Source organism: Rana temporaria, chromosome 8, assembly GCF_905171775.1.
Source record: "Rana temporaria chromosome 8, aRanTem1.1, whole genome shotgun sequence".
Taxonomy (NCBI): domain Eukaryota; kingdom Metazoa; phylum Chordata; class Amphibia; order Anura; family Ranidae; genus Rana; species Rana temporaria.
Genome location: NC_053496.1, coordinates 187987423 through 188001821, shown reverse-complemented (window position 1 = coordinate 188001821; position 14399 = coordinate 187987423). Strand labels below are relative to the sequence as shown.

General features: G+C 48.7%; 1 pseudogene; it reads right to left on the bottom strand.

Moving 5' to 3' along the window:
* Positions 1-7070, bottom strand: part of LOC120910660 — a 39861-nt pseudogene extending 32791 nt beyond the window's left edge.
* Between the last annotated feature and the right edge of the window lie 7329 nt (positions 7071-14399).

Below are 14399 nucleotides of genomic sequence, written 5' to 3'. Positions count from 1 at the left end.
CTCAGCCAGGGTTCCTCCAAAGGTAGGGTGACCAGACATCCCCAGTTTCCGGGGACAGTCCCCGGATTGAGGACACTGTCCCCGGACCAAGTCTGTCCCCGGTTTTGTCCCCTGATTGAGTTAAAACAGGGGCTGGGCCAATTTCAAAGACAGTCAGTGCATATTAAAAAAAAAAAATTGAATTAAACGCCTCCCCCTCCCCCAGCTCCTACTAGCTTAGGGGGGTGTCTTTTTCCCATTATCTATGCCCCTTTATGATGATCATGTGCTGGTTGGAGCAGAGGGAATATTTCTTCAGTTTCGGGTGCCCATTCAGCTCCGCTCGCATGTTCTTCAGCCTTGGCTCAAGTCCCCGGCCAGCCGCCTACCTAACTCCTTGCTATCCCTGGCAGGATGATCTTCCTCCGCTCCCCACCCAGTAGCAGCCGGGGGCCCCCGAGAGTAAGACTTGATAGGCTGGTGGCGGCGGTGATGGGCAGAGAGTTGCTAATTGCCGCCATTGCTAGTAAAAAAAAAAATATGTCCCTGGATTTCCTTTAAAAAAATCTGGTCACCTTATCCAAAGGCTTCTAGGGGTTCCTTGAGCAATTTCTGTTTCTCAGTAACAACTGACATCAATGATCTGTAAGGAGGGCAGTCTTCCCACCGATGACATATAAGAGGGTCCTTCTCCCATTGGTCACCAATGTAAGGGACCACTACACTGACCACTGATATAAGGAGAAATTCCATCCAAACCGTGAGATTGGTCAGAGACTAATTGGTATCATTCTGGGCATTGCCAGACTAGGTCTTGGTGACAGAGTGATGGGTGATGCTGCTCATACTATATGTGACCCTCATCTACATCATGGACATCTTCTTCAGCTTCTTAGTAAATAGGATATAAATCTTCACAATCCTATAGAAGAGGTTGGGGGTCCTGAGTAGTCATAGAAAGGCCCAGCACCCCAATAGTAGAGGAAGAGGTGGTCTGGTGACATGGAGAAGAAGACTCCGGTCAGTCTCTGGATCTCCATCATTGGAAACATGGTGAGACAACAAATACAGCGGGATGGTGGAGGAGATGTTGGTGTCGGTGTGGAAATGGACAGAACACGGGATGATGACACTGAAAGAACAATACGGCTTCATTCTACGATATGTCAAGGAGAGAACAATACAGGAGAGACTTTTCTCTCTAATTAATGTCAGTAGAAGACCCTGATCTCTGTATATGATATACTCCTAACCACTTTATAAGATACAATCCTGACCCCTGTATATGATATACTCCTGACCTCTGTATATGATATACTCCTGGCCCCTGTATATGATATACTCCTGACCCCTGTATGATATACTCCTGACCCCTGTATATGATATACTCCTGACCTCTGTATATGATATACTCCTGACCACTGTATATGATATACTCCTGACCCCTGTATATGATATACTCCTGACCCCTATATATGATATACTCCTGACCTCTGTATATGATATACTCCTGACCCCTGTATATGATATACTCCTGACCACTGTATATGATATACTCCTGACCCCTGTATATGATATACTCCTGACCCCTATATATGATATACTCCTGACCTCTGTATATGATATACTCCTGACCCCTGTATATGATATACTCCTGACCTCTGTATATGATATACTCCTGACCTCTGTATATGATATACTCCTGGCCCCTGTATATGATATACTCCTGACCTCTGTATATGATATACTCCTGACCCCTGTATATGATATACTCCTGACCTCTGTATATGATATACTCCTGACCACTGTATATGATATACTCCTGACCCCTGTATATGATATACTCCTGACCTCTGTATATGATATACTCCTGATCACTGTATATGATATACTCCTGACCCCTGCACTCTAGGCCCATTATTCAGGGTTACCTCTAACCGGATGACCTGTGAAGGCTTTTAACCACTTCCCACATGGCCTATAGCAAAATGACGGCCGGGAAGTGGTTCAATTATCCTTACTGGCGTGTTTGCGTGCCCTAGGGGGTCAGTCAGTCTGACACACCACAACACCTTTGACGGAGACTCTTTACCACGTGATCTACTGTGTCCAATCACGGCAGATCACAGTGTAAACACTCACTCGCATCTAACAGATGAGAATAGAGGAGAGCCGAATCGGCTGCTTTCCTGACAGGGAGGTCTGTGCTGAGCACAGCCCCCCCCCCCGTGGATGCCCATCCAAGACCACCAGGGATGCTGCCAGGACCACAAAGGACACCCACTAGACAGATAACTGAGAAGCCGCAGATGTCACTCGCTAACAAGCTTTTAGATGTTTTACGAAGTTCCAAGGAATGTCTATACAAGAGGAAATCTATATGTTGTAAACGCCTATAAGAGCCCACTTGGCATCCTGGCGTGAGTCGCTCCTTTCCCTGGTGAAATAATAGGATTTTTGTACTCACCGTAAAATCCATTTCTCTGAGTTCAGGGACAGACACAACAGCATTGCCCTTAGGGTTATATATCCTTCCTTTCAGGAGAGACTAGGCAGGAAAAACAGCACTTCAAGTTTTTAAACACTTCTCTCAGTACAGCACCTCCCAGGGGGCGGGTCCCCGGGTACATCCCACTCCCTGCCTCATGCAGCTCCAGTTCGTAAACAAGCAGTACAAACAAAAGGAGGGGTGGGTGCTATGTCCGTCCATGAACTCAGAGAAATGGATTTTACGGTGAGTACAAAAATCCTATTTTCTCTTCCGTTCATGGACGGACACAGCAGCATTGACCTTAGGGACGTCCCCAAGCAGTGTCAAAAATATTGAGGGGTGGGAAAAAACACAAACCAAGCTTCACCCCAAACAAACCAGAGCTCCTCAACGGAGGAACTTCAACCTTAAACTGCTGCCTGTAAAACCTTGCGACCGAAGGAGGCATCCGAAGATGCACTCACATCCACCTTGTAAAACTTTGAGAAGGTGTGGATTGACGACCAGGTCGCTGCCTTACACACCTGTAAAACAGACGCTTGATGACGGAAAGCCCAAGAGGCACCAATCGCCCTGGTCGAATGCGCCGTAACCTGAAAGGGAGGCGCCCGCCCCTTTAGGGCATAAGCCTGGAGCACGACCCGTCTGATCCACCTAGAAATGGTGGCCGACGAGACCGCCAGACCTTTCTTAGGACCAGTCACCAACACGAACAGTGAGTCCGACTTCCGAAACGGAGCCGTAGCAGACAAGTAGGGCAAGAACCACGTCTAAGGAATGCAAAGTGGCCTCCTTCCCGTTTTTTGGGCAGAGGACATAAGGATGGCAAAACAATGTTCTCATTAATGTAAACACATTGGAAGGAATTCTGAGCTTGAAGAAGCTCTCAGAAGAAGGTCGTCCAGGTATCCTACGATAGCGATCCCGCACTGCCTCAGCAGGGCCAGAATCGGAGCGAGCACCTTGGTGAAAACCCGTGGTGCCGAGGCCAGGCCGAACGGGAGGGCCACAAATTGAAAGTGGTCCTCCCCGACCGCAAAACGCAGAAATCTCTGGTGTTTTGCGCATATGCAGGTACGCGTCCTTGATATCCAAGGATGCTAGGAAGTCTCCCTGATGGAGCGCTGCCACTACTGAGCGAATCGACTCCATCCTGAACTTTTGCACTTTGACAAAACAATTGAGGTCCAGGATTGGACGGACCCCATTCTTCTTGGGGACTACAAACAGATTGGAGTAAAATCCCTAAAACCGTTCCGCTGAGGGAACCGGTACGATCACCCCCCTGACCAGCAGATCCTGGACAGCCCCTGACAGATCCTTCCGGCGATCCAGAGGAAGCCGGAGGTTGGAGGGAAAAAATCTGTTTGGTGGACAAGAGAGAAACATCTTGTACCCTGAGGAAACTACTTCGCAAACCCAACGGTCGGAAAGAAGAGACCTCCACTGAGCTGCGAATTTGCGAAGCCGGCCCCCCACCCGAGATGCGGGCAGGGCAGACCTTAATGCAGAGGCGGGCTTGTCCGCAGACTTGTTCTTGCGGTACCAGGGGCGCTTTTGCCTTTCAGTGGGCGCCTTAGCACCCTGAAAACCTTTTCCTGCCGCACTTGGCGGGCGAAAAAAACGCTTGGGGGTAGTAAAGGAGGGCCCTTGCTTACGGCGAGGCTCCTTACCCTTTCCAGATTGTGGGAGCAGAGTGCTCTTACCGCCTGTGGCATCTTTTATGATGTCATCCAGGGACGCCCCAAAAAGCCGTTCACTCTTAAAGGGTAAATCCACCAGGGCCTTTTTAGAAGACTGGTCCACAGACCAACACTTCAGCCGCGTAGGCGGAGGCCCTGGAGAGCAAAGGAAGCGTATCCAGGGCCGACTCACAGACAAACTTTAGGCCCTGCACCAACTGGTCGGCCAGTTCAGTTCCACACAGAGCTCAGGAGCATTCTGCGCCTCCAGCTCCTGCAATAAGGACTTTGCCCGTTCGGTAAGTGTCTGCAACACCAGAGCCCCGGCCAAAACCGGTCTCACCGCCGACCCCACCACTGTGAACATGGAGCATGCCACAGCCTCAGCTCTCCTATCTGAGGGGTCCTTAAATGCGGGAGCCCCTTCCACAGGCAACGTGGTGGCCTTGTTCAGTCTTGACACCGGAGGGTCCACTGACGGAGGAGAAACCCACTTTTTAAAAAAATACTCCTCAAAGGGGTAACGAACCGCAAAGTATTTTGGAACTGCAAACATTTTCTGTGGCCGATCCCATTCCTTGTATAACAGTTTGTCCAGATATGGAACACAAGGAAACACTTTTGCGGTGCGGGGTGGCTTGCGGAACCCAAAAGGGACCGGCCTCTCTGATGTCTCTGATCATCAAGTTTCTGAGTATCCCGCACTGCAGTGAGAAGAGCTCCAACAAGCGCCCTATCATGCGCTGACCCTGAAACAGAGTCATCCTCATTGTCTGTGTGGGCTAAGCCTGCATCATCTGACATGACGGAACCAGGGCCAGATGCAGTAGCAGGGCCTGATTCTGTGTCAGAGACATCCCCAGAAGCAGGGGCAGGGAGGGGGCGCTTTTTACCCCCCTTCTGGCCACTTGCTTCAATCCTGGCAACAAACGCCTCAAGGACTGTCGTCATAGCATGCACCGAGGTCGCAGGGGCACTAAGGGTTAACTCTGGCATGGTTGGGGTTCAGACTCCATGTTGACCCACCGTATATGCCGCCCTAGTACTGCAAGGCAGGACCCACAGGCCACCCTCCCGGCCGCAACAGAGAGCAGGGGACCCACCACCCGATCAGGCTGTAGTGCTGCAGAAGAGCTGAGAGCACTGTCTGTGCTGTGCAGTCCCTCAGGAAATATGTTGCGGGCTTTGGCGCCGTTATTCCAGTCACTAGAGGCCAAAAACATTTCCAAGATGGCCGCCGACATGCAGAAAATCAGCATGCAGGCTACAAGAAAATGGCCGCCGATACATACAGAACCGCGTCACCAGTAAAATGGCAGCCATACATGTGTTTAAAAACGCAGTAACAACACAGCAGAACACAGTCCAGCACACACAGCACCATAAGTACAATAAAAAAATAGCACCTCACAGCAGCACAGCCCACTGGTAGTAACGGAGCCCCCCCCCACCTCACAGCCGCCACCCAGAACGGGGAAGAAGGGAGAGAGGAAAGCAGGGCGGACCCTCAATCGACCTCCCCAGGAATGCACCAGCCAAACCACCCTGCCAAGGCAAGGGGATAATACTTACCCATCCTGCGACCACCGGCTGGAGGCATTCCAGACAGACCCAACGTTCGCAGGTAGATACGGCATGGCTGTCGGCCCGGCACACTGTGACACAGCCATAGAGACCGGTCCATCTGTGTGCCCTGTAGCATATAGCTCACCAGCCACCCCTGGAGCAACGGGGCATGTCGTGGACGGCCCAGCGCATAGCTAAAGGCCGGCACACGCTCGATAGACGAACATGGGGGGACTACAAGGATCGAGGATCCAGCTTGTCACCCGTGTCACATTCATTCTACAATTTGTTTTATAATAGATCCCTAAATGTCTGTGAAATCTTCCACCACAAAATGTACTCAGCCAATGAGAGGGAATGACTCAATTTTTATTTTTCTCCGGCTATCAAAGGCCAACACGGTACAACACTTCATCCATGTCTTTGGTGATCTCTGATCTCCTTATGAACTGTTTCTTACATGATGAAGATCAGCCATGGAGTATATCTGAGGTGTATATCAGGGTGTGCTTCTTCCCCACATGTCCAGCAACATGACTTTAAACAGAGGACTTCTGTGACTGACAATTCCCATACTAAGGACAGGAATATGGCTTCTCCCCCCTGTGAGATTTCTGATGTCTGGAAAGCGCGGATTTATCGGCAAAACATTTCCCGCACTCATAACAGGAAAAAGGCTTCTCCCCCATGTGAGATCTCTGATGTGTGTTACGACTGGATGTCTGCGAAAAACATTTCCCGCACACAGAACAGGAAAAAGGCTTCTCCCCCGTGTGAGATCTCTGATGTGTGGAAAGATGGGACTTATATGGAAAATATTTCCCACACTCAGAACAGGAAAAAGGCTTCTCCCCCATGTGCAATCTCTGATGTGTGGAAAGACTGAACTTACTTGAAAAACATTTCCCGCACTCAGGACAGGAAAAAGGCTTCTCCCCCGTGTGAGATCTCTGATGTTTGTTAAAACTGGACTTATCCGAAAAACATTTCCCGCACACAGAACAGGAAAAAGGCTTCTCCCCCGTGTGAGATCTCTGATGTTTGTTAAAACTGGACTTCTCTGAAAAACATTTCCCGCACACAGAACAGGAAAAAGGCTTCTCCCCCATGTGAGATCTCTGATGTGTGTTACGACTGGATGTCTGCGAAAAACATTTCCCGCACACAGAACAGGAAAAAGGCTTCTCACCTGTATGAGATCTTTTATGCACATTAATATTGGATTTAAAATTGAAGCACTTCCCACACTCAGTACAGAAAAACTTCTTATCTGTTGGAAGGATGGCACCATCCCGCACAGTCTGAGGTTCCCCAGGAAAAGAGGAATCAGATGGTCCGGCACCGTCCCGCACAGTCTGAGGTTTCTCAGGGTAAGAGGAATACGATGGTCCGGCACCGTCCCTCACAGTCTGAGGTTCCTCAGGATAAGAGGAATACGATGGTCTGGCACCGTCCCGCACAGTCTGAGGTTCCCCAGGAAAAGAGGAATACGATGGTCCGGCACCGTCCCGCACAGTCTGAGGTTTCTCAGGGTAATAGGAATACGATGGTCCGGCACCGTCCCGCACAGTCTGAGGTTCCTCAGGATAAGAGGAATACGATGGTCCGGCACCGTCCCGCACAGTCTGAGGTTCCTCAGGATGGGAGGAATATGATGGTCCGGCACCGTCCCGCACAGTCTGAGGTTCCTCAGGATGGGAGGAATATGATGGTCCGGCACCGTCCCGCACAGTCTGAGGTTCCTCAGGATAAGAGGAATACGATGGTCCATCTACACTGTGTGGTGCCGGATGGACATTTGAGGTAGTCGGGTTTTCTCCTGGACTATACTGTGTGATGTCCTCATCTTCTACTTTACAGTCTGGAGACAAAGTGAGACAATCCTCTGAGGTTTTCCTCATCTCCCGTCCATCTACTAAAATAGAAATACAAAGATTATTACTAGACATGAGCTGATTGGTTCCCCTAAACCAGGACTCCGCCCACATCAGGCAGCTTTGTCTCTGAGGATCTTACAAGTCCCCCCTCAAGGTAACTAGTAAATGGGTCCTCTGATCTCCTACCAGATCATTTCTTTATTCATGGACCTTAGTCAGAGAGTGAGGAAACAACGAGAACTGTCTTTTATAGGAGTGACAGTGATGAGGGGATTATAGGACGAGGGTCGGGAGTATGTAATGTACAACATAGAGTATATAGTGCAGGGGTCAGGAGTATGTAATGTACAGCATAGTGTATATAGTGCAGGGGTCAGGAGTATGTAATGTACAACATAGAGTATATAGTGCAGGGTTCAGGAGTATGTAATGTACAACATAGAGTATATAGTGCAGGGGTCAGGAGTATGTAATGTACAACATAGAGTATATAGTGCAGGGGTCAGGAGTACGTAATGAAAATGTAGCACCCTGGTGTTTAGGAAGGGTGGCTAATAAATTTAGTTCACCAGGTGGTATTTAATCTTGTCAGGGGTTTCTTTAGTCCCTTGGCCTGCTGGGAGAGCCTATCTATTTGTCAGGTGATCAGGGTTCTGTGCCACCCAGACAGCGTGGGTTGACGTGTGTTATGTCACCCGGGTTGCTAGGCCGGAAGCCTGAGGCCTATCCAGGAGCAAGAAAAGCAGCACAGGGTTGGGACTGCAGGATTGGAGTCCAACCAAGAGTAAAGGTTCAGCTGAACAGCAAACCAGTTGTGGTTGGAGGTGGAGGGGAAGCTGTCGCCACTAAGGGCCCATCCACCTTGTTACCGGAGACTACAGTTAGTGAGCTGGAGCCAGTACCAGAGCAATCTTCTCACCAGCCTGGGACAGTGAAGAAGTGGGAAAGCTTCAGCAGGTGCCAAGCCAGAGGCCCAGCGGGATAGCGGGGGTGACGCTTGAGGAATATACAGCGATTTTGTTGTAGAAGAGCTCAAAAAAGTCAGTGGCCACTGAATCTGGAAGTCTAGTGAGAGACCGGGAGCTCAGGGAGAGAAGGTCTGCAGTGAGAGACTGTGTGAGAAGAAGAGAACTATTCTGTGTTACCAAGAGTTATGTAGAACTAGCGTTAGTGACTGTAACAAGATTTGTTACCATAGGAGACAGCGGTCCTACCTATACAGAAGTGGTGTCCGGCTGGAGGCCTTCCACTGTATAGAAGTCTACCTATAGAAGTCTCAGAGTCTGCCAATTGTCATTACATCTACTCAAATGTGTCCTGGCCCTAAACCGGCTCTCCAACCGTTCTTTTTCAGACAATAAATCTCTTGTTTGCATTCAAAACACGACTTGAGCCCATCATTCCATCTTGCATTACACCCACCATGCCTCGTAACCCACTCTACAAAGGGGGATGTCAGCTGTCTCTAACTCTGGAGGTCACCATTAGTCCTCAAGAGGCCCGGGACCTTGTTACATACAATAGAGTATATAGTGCAGGGGTCAGGAGTATGTAATGTACAACATAGAGGGGTAGATCCACGTACCTACGCTGCGCCCGGCGCAGATGTCAGTTACGCTACGCCGCTGTAACTTACTTTGGCTTAGTTTGAATCCTCAATGAATTTGCGCCGTAATTTACGCCGGCGTAGTGTATCTCTCGCGGCGTAAGGGCGCGGAATTCAAATGCGGCGGGTAGGGGCCGAACGAACTGCGCATGCGCCGTCCCTAAAATTTCCCGCCGTGCATTGCGCTAAATGACGTCGCAAGGACGTCATTGGTTTTGATGTGAACGTAAATGGCGTCCATCCCCATTCACGGACGACTTACGCAAACGACGTAAAATTTTCAAAATTAGACGCGGGAACGACGGCCATACTTAGCATTGAGTACACACCATATAGCAGCTTTAACTATACGCCGGAAAAAGCCGAACGGAAACGACGTAAAAAAATGCGACGGACGCTCGTATGTTCGTGGATCGTCGGAAATAGCTAATTTGCATGCTCAACGCGGAATACAACGGAAACGCCAGCTGAACCCCAGAATCTCCATAAATCCAGTCTAGAGACATAAATTGTGTCTGCAGCACAGAGAAGGAAGATTATCCGAGAGAAATACAGGAATACAGGACGGGGAACACAGCTCAGGAAAGTGACCAGGGGATTACAGGCTGATATCACCCAGTCCCCTCCCTACTCTGGACCAATCAGTGAGCAGTATGGGTGGAGGAATGGATTTAGTGTTAATGACCCACCTGCGCTGATCTCTGTAGGAGTGTCCTCCTCTATAAATGTCCCCGTTATTCCATCCTCCTCCATAGACTGCTGATCATCCCTCACATACGTCTCTTCTTCTTCTGATTTCACCTCAAATTCTATATCGATTGGATCTCCACTCTAAACCAAGAGAATGAGAGAGAATATCATCTGTAAGATATAAACTTACATACAAAATCCACAAATCATCTCCACCAGTCCATGTTCTAGATGCTCCGCCCCACCGACCTTGTAATGGTGGGGGATGGTGTAACCTTCGTGTGTGGAATCCCGGGAATACAGAGGACGGGGACATCTCTCTGGTGGGTTTCTGTAGCTGGATGACTCCACCATGGTGTCCTGGTACAGATCGTTGTGTTCTTCTTCCATCACCCCACCCTCATCATCCTCCTCTTTTATCTCTTCTTTAATCTCAACTTTAGGATCTCTCAGGTCTCCACTCTGAATATAGAATAAAAATGACATCAATGGTAACAATGCAGATAATGTACAGATCCTAATGATACTATCAGTGATTGTTCCTCATCTACCTGATGATGGTGGGGGATGGTGTGACCTTCCTGTGTGGAATAATCCCGGGAATACAGAGGACGGGGACATCTCTCTGGTGGGTTCCCATTACTGGATCCATCTGTAGGAAACACACACACTGACTGAATACATTGTTTCTATGTGTTTATCAGATGATGGGGGATCTAGGTGGAGCCTCCGTACTGCTCTCTCCTTTACAATAAAGTCTCCTCTTACCCGGTGATGTGAGGGGCGGCTGATTGTCCATCATGACGTCCTTGTAGAGATCCTTGTGTCCTTCTAAATACTCCCACTCCTCCATGGAGAAATAGACAGTGACATCCTGACACCTTATAGGAACCTGACACACACAATGATACAGTCACCATCCAGACACACCCCTTGTCTGTTACTGGATAATGTCCCAGAATCCTCCTCACCTCTCCTGTCAGCAGCTCCATCATCTTCTTGGTGACTTCTAGAATCTTCTCCATGTTGTGTCTCTCGGGTTTTAGGGAGTCACATGGAGGCACTGTGATGGTCATATGATCACCGGACTTCACAAGAGGAAATCTCTGTATTGGGGAACCAATAGGAATATCACGTTAGAATCCCAGAATCCTCCTCACCTCTCCGGTCAGGTCTGTGTATTATTAATAGAGATAAGAGTGATGTCATGTGACCTCCCAGAATCCTCCTCACCTCTCCGGTCAGCAGGTAGATGATCTCCAGGGTGAGGTTTAGTATCCTCTCAGTCATGTGACTCCGGTCCTCCTCCATCCTCATTGGTCATGTGATGTATACAGGTTACCTGTAGAACAATTGATAAGAGAGAATGATCTGGACTGTACTGGTTGTACAATATTATGATGGGGGTGTATAAGGGCAGGGGCGTACCTAGAGCATTTGGCACCCGTGGTGGATCCTATATCTGCCCCCCCCCCCATGGTAAAATGTAAAAACACCCCACTGTGCCCCCTGCATACCTCTGTATCCTTCAATATCTCTTTGTCACTACTGTATAACCCCCTCTCCACAACTACACCTCTGGCCCCCTTTACATTACACAGTACCCTGCACCACTGGACCCCTTACATTACATAGCACCCTGCATCTCTGGATCCCTTTACATTACACAGCATCTTGCACCCCTTTACATTACACAGCACCCTATACCACTGGACCTCTTACATTACACAGCACCCTATACCACTGGACCCCTTTACATTACACAGCACCCTGCATCACTGGACCCCTTTACATTACACAGCACACTATACCCCTTTACATTACACAGCACCCTACACCACTGGACCCCTTTACATTACACAGCACCCTGCATCACTGGACCCCCTTACATTACACAGCACTCTGCACCCCTTTACATTACACAGCACCCTGCACCCCTTTACATTACACAGCACCCTGCACCTCTGGACCCATTTACATTACACAGCACCCTGCATCCATTTACATTACACTGCACCCCCCCACAGCTCTAGACGCCTATATGTTACACAGACACCCCCCCCCCCAACAGTTCTGGACCCCTGCATGCTACATAGACCGCCCTACAGTGCAGACCCCTCTCCCTACAGTGCAGACCCCTCTCCCTACAGTGCAGACCCTCCCCTACAATACAGACCCACCCCTACAATACAGACCACCTTTACAATACAGACCCTCCCTTACAATACAGACCCCCCTTACAATACAGACCCCCCTTACAATACAGACACCCCTTACAATACAGACACCCCCCTCAGACCTGTAATGCTGTGCACCTCGGCTCGATTGATCAGCGTGCTGCACACACAGCACTTGTAGAGTACACTACACAGAGGAGGGGGAGGCGGCTTCGGTCTGCTCGGCTGCGAGACAGTCACAGCCGAGACTTATCAAAGCCACGGCCGGGTCCCGGGTGTGCTGACGGACCCCGCTCACGCCCCCACAAAGACAGGCTTCAGCCTGTCACTGTTAGGGCTGCTGCTGCCTTCCTGTCACAGCCATGCCACCCGCTGTTTCCGCGCTAACAGAGTCCTCTTCAGTCGTAGAAGGGGGGGGGTTTGCCGGCCTGACACCCCCCAGCGTGCGGCACGCCCCCCGCCCCATAGTTAGTACGCCACTGTATGAGGGATAATATGAGGGTTTCTATCATGTAAGAACAGCCCCCCCCCCCCCAGTGGGATTACACATAAAAGAACATTATGTTTAGCATTTGTAATGGTTTTAGTGTCCAGGCGCCTCTATCCCTTTATGTCTATAGAAACCCCCCATCCCCAATAAAAGTGGTACAATCCATTAGTATACAGGTAGTGCAGAATTATTAGGCAAGTTGTATTTTTGAGGATTAATTTTATTATTGAACAACAACCATGTTCTCAATGAACCCAAAAAACTCATTAATATCAAAGCTGAATATTTTTGGAAGTAGTTTTTAGTTTGTTTTTAGTTTTAGCTATTTTAGGGGGATATCTGTGTGTGCAGGTGACTATTACTGTGCATAATTATTAGGCAACTTAACAAAAAATATATATATACCCATTTCAATTATTTATTTTTACCAGTGAAACCAATATAACATCTCAACATTCACAAATATACATTTCTGACATTCAAAAACAAAACAAAAACAAATCAGTGACCAATATAGCCACCTTTCTTTGCAAGGACACTCAAAAGCCTGCCATCCATGGATTCTGTCAGTGTTTTGATCTGTTCACCATCAACATTGCGTGCAGCAGCAACCACAGCCTCCCAGACACTGTTCAGAGAGGTGTACTGTTTTCCCTCCTTGAAAATCTCACATTTGATGATGGACCACAGGTTCTCAATGGGGTTCAGATCAGGTGAACAAGGAGGCCATGTCATTAGTTTTTCTTCTTTTATACCCTTTCTTGCCAGCCACGCTGTGGAGTACTTGGACGCGTGTGATGGAGCATTGTCCTGCATGAAAATCATGTTTTTCTTGAAGGATGCAGACTTCTTCCTGTACCACTGCTTGAAGAAGGTGTCTTCCAGAAACTGGCAGGAGGACTGGGAGTTGAGCTTGACTCCATCCTCAACCCAAAAAGGCCCCACAAGCTCATCTTTGATGATACCAGCCCAAACCAGTACTCCACCTCCACCTTGCTGGCGTCTGAGTCGGACTGGAGCTCCCTGCCCTTTACCAATCCAGCCACGGGCCCATCCATCTGGCCCATCAAGACTCACTCTCATTTCATCAGTCCATAAAACCTTAGAAAAATCAGTCTTGAGATATTTCTTGGCACAGTCTTGACGTTTCAGCTTGTGTGTCTTGTTCAGTGGTCGTCGTCTTTCAGCCTTTCTTACCTTGGCCATGTCTCTGAGTATTGCACACCTTGTGCTTTTGGGCACTCCAGTGATGTTGCAGCTCTGAAATATGGCCAAACTGGTGGCAAGTGGCATCTTGGCAGCTGCACGCTTGACTTTTCTCAGTTCATGGGCAGTTATTTTGCGCCTTGGTTTTTCCACACGCTTCTTGCGACCCTGTTGACTATTTTGAATGAAACGCTTGATTGTTCGATGATCACGCTTCAGAAGCTTTGCAATTTTAAGAGTGCTGCATCCCTCTGCAAGATATCTCACTATTTTTGACTTTTCTGAGCCTGTCAAGTCCTTCTTTTGACCCATTTTGCCAAAGGAAAGGAAGTTGCCTAATAATTATGCACACCTGATATAGGGTGTTGATGTCATTAGACCACACCCCTTCTCATTACAGAGATGCACATCACCTAATATGCTTAATTGGTAGTAGGCTTTCGAGCCTATACAGCTTGGAGTAAGACAACATGCATAAAGAGGATGATGTGGTCAAAATACTCATTTGCCTAATAATTCTGCACTCCCTGTAGACTGATGAGGTGAGAAGATGATTGGTGGGAAATGTGACAAAATGAAGAGAATTCTCTATGGGGAATGTTCTGCCCCTGAAGGGGTTAATCTAGGTTTCCGCA